The following is a 3,209-nucleotide window of genomic DNA, read 5'->3' on the forward strand; positions in this document are numbered from 1 at the left end:
ATGCACGTGTCCGATGCCACGTGTCATCACTGGACGCACCCTCCGTCGGATCAAAATCCTCTGTTTTTCTCATCCATGTTTTTCCTTGTTTTGCTACCTGCAGAACGCGACACGTGGACAATAAGGAGACCAACGGTCAAGATTGGGTGAGGATTATTACATCCGGTGCGTTGATTTTAAAGTTGTCCACGTGTCGCGTTCTGCAGGTAGCAAAACAAGAAAAAACAGGGATGAGAAAAACAGAGGATTATTTTCCCCCTCTGCCACCCTCCGCCAAGAAGTAAGGTCTCAGAGGATTTCGATCCTCCTTTTCTTGGTAGAGGGGGAAGGATTTCTCTTGATTTTCTTCTACGCATGTGCAGAAAAACTTTATTCTATTTTCCATATAAATTCTTCATTAACCAACAACTTCAACTTGCAACCACTCTCCTATCTCTCATTACCCGAAAAAAGAAAAAAAAAACCACTCTCCTATCTTCTATACTTCTTTGATATAAAAAGTTTTTAATTTTTGCTATTACAACCATGATCTTTCGAAGTCCCACCAAACAAAAGCTTGCTTCACTCAAGAATCTTGCTCTGAGGTGTTTGAAAAGAAATAAAAGCATTCCAAAGGCAAAGAGAGTAACAATATTCCTCTTCTAGTCCCTGAAGGTTATGTGCCAATCTATGTAGGAGAAGAATGCATGAGGTATGTGGTTCCATTGAAGCATCTATCGAAACATGAATTTCAGGTGTTGCTTGAGCAGTCAGAAGAGTTAAATGCAAGAACTGAAGGTCCTCTCATGTTAGAATGTACTGTCCAGATATTCGAGGAGGTATTGAAGAGATTGAGATAGCCAAATTACTATGGTTTTCTCATTGATATATTCTTTATTTCTCATTTTATAATAAAGTTTATGAATTTTTAATGAAAAAAAAAAAAAAGAAATAATAAAATTAGATTCTTATTTCTTATTGCGTAGTAGAGGAGTCTTTTTCTTCCACTGTTGGTACAGGTAACATAGATCAGACAAAGCAAGTTCCCGTCCAAGAAATTTTCTAATATGGCGTAAAAACTCAACCCTACCGATTGGGGACCCAGAGAGTTAAGACTATTTAGATGGACTACAGTTTTTAAAAATTCTGATGTAAACTATAGTCTTACCTCCAACTTGTCCCATTAAACTTTGGATCCTCTCCATCCGGCTGTATCCTCCAATCGCATCTCACACCATCCATAGGATGTAGGAATCACCTTCGGAGTCATCACACCTCATGTTTGAAGGTGGTCCCCACACTCCATAAATGGGTGAGAGAGGATTGGAGGGTATAGTCAGATGGAGAGGATCTGGGACCATTCCATTAGAACCAAAATTGTCTTCACCCGCTTGCCATTTTTGAAATCAGGTATGACAATAGGATAGAGAACGACTTTGTACAAGGAGGAGGGGGCGACGTAAGATGTCCCTTGTTCTCTTCTCTATAGGTGAAGAAAAACTTTCTCCTTGTAAATTCTTCTAACTCCAACTTCAACCCTCGTATAAATTAAACTGTTTCTCCTAAAAGGTTTTTATTGTCTTCATTACTACCATGAGCTTCCAAAGTCTCAATAAAAAAAAGCTTGCTTCACTCAAGAAGCTTGCTCTGAGGTGTGTGAAAAGAACTTATAAATGCATTCCAAAGGCAAAAGAGAGTGGTAAGATTCCTCTTCCAGTCCCTAAAGGTTATTTGCCGATATATGTAGGAGAAGAATGCATGAGGTATGTGGTTCCATTGAAGCATCTATGGACACCGGAATTCTCAGCCATTCTTGAGCACTCAGAAGAGTTGAATACAAAAACTGTGGGTCCCCTCAAGCTAGCATGTACAGTCCAGACATTTGAGGAGATATTGAAAAGATTGAGCTAGCCAAAATAGATACTTATTGCGCTTCAAGGAATCCATATGGTGAGTTTTCTTCCTTTGAATTCGACATGAAACCTTGTGGTCAAGATGGCCTTCTGTACTACTATATATCACATTTAGTGAGAAAGAAACATGCATGGCTGGACTTCCACATCCTATACTTGGAACCAAATTTGGATCACCATTGATTTTGATATTAAATTCAAGGTTAACCAACTTCACTTTCTTTTGCTCAGGTAATGAGATGAATCTGCATATGATAACAACTTGGGATTTACATATTTGGTTACTGTAATTTGCTTCTTGTAATGTTTTTTCTGAAGGAGGTTCTTCCTCCCCTATTGGCCCTTTTGGGTTTGTAATGTATATTTCTTCACTCTTTAATGCAATTTTGATTCACCTAATAAAAGAATATAAGTAGTTTATGTAGTCATATTTTATGTTCTAATCATCTAATGCATAGATTTTTTTTTTTTTTAATTATTATTATTATTATTATTTATTTTTTTTTTTTTTTTTTTAAGGCTCATTCCATTTCCAAGATAAATTCGTTTTATAGAAATAGAAATCATTGTTACCATACTCATGTAACTAACTTAAAATATGATCAAATATGGCAATTAAACATTAAATGAAATAAAAAAAATCACATATTCGGGACACCCGCGAGACCTAAACCAGCTAGAAGCCTCGGCTCCCCCTTTTAGATCGCCGCCGGGAGCAGCCAGTCCTCTCGCCGAGCTGCTCCCCCCCCCCCTTCCTCCTCTCGTCTTCTTCTTTTCTCGCCTTCTCCCTTTCATTCTCTCCTCCCTCCTCTCCCTTCTCTTCTTCTACTTCCTTTCCCCTTCCTTGAACATTCCTCTCCTTCTCCTTCTTCTTCTTCTTTTCTTTTTCCTGGGTCTCGCCTGCTCGGGAGACGTCTCCACCCATGACGCCTCCTTTTCTCTTCCTTCTCCCGTCTCTTGGGTCCCGGTGATGATCTGCCGGGATCTTGCTGACCTCCTGAACCGATAGCCCCCTCTTCCGCTATGTTCACAAGGTCAGATCGACCATGGATCTGTCGCCGTTCCACTCCTCCGACCTGCAATCGGTCTTCGCTGTTGGCTCTCTCCTCTTCTATGCTTCCTTCTCCATCCACTGCTGGTCCGGTGAGCTTTTCTTCTCCCTTCTGCTCCCGAATCGGCTCGCTGGCCCTCTCCCTCTCCTCGGCCGACGTTGCTTGACCAGCAGCTGTTCTTCCCCCTTCCCTGCCCCTGGTCTTGGCATGTTGGTCCTCTTCCCCCTTCGCCAACAGTCAACGGGTTTGTTAGGTTGGATTTGCT

The 3,209-nt window shown here is 40.9% G+C and overlaps 1 long non-coding RNA gene across 1 annotated transcript; it reads left to right on the forward strand.

The window, feature by feature from the left end:
- Positions 1 to 274: 274 nt before the first annotated feature.
- LOC122088616 lies at positions 275 to 2,320 on the forward strand. The gene is made up of 2 exons (XR_006143103.1): positions 275 to 818; positions 1,727 to 2,320. It is a non-coding gene; the product is annotated as an uncharacterized LOC122088616 (long non-coding RNA).
- Positions 2,321 to 3,209: the final 889 nt, after the last annotated feature.

Source organism: Macadamia integrifolia, chromosome 9 (genome assembly GCF_013358625.1).
Source record: "Macadamia integrifolia cultivar HAES 741 chromosome 9, SCU_Mint_v3, whole genome shotgun sequence".
NCBI classification, from domain to species: Eukaryota; Viridiplantae; Streptophyta; class Magnoliopsida; order Proteales; family Proteaceae; genus Macadamia; species Macadamia integrifolia.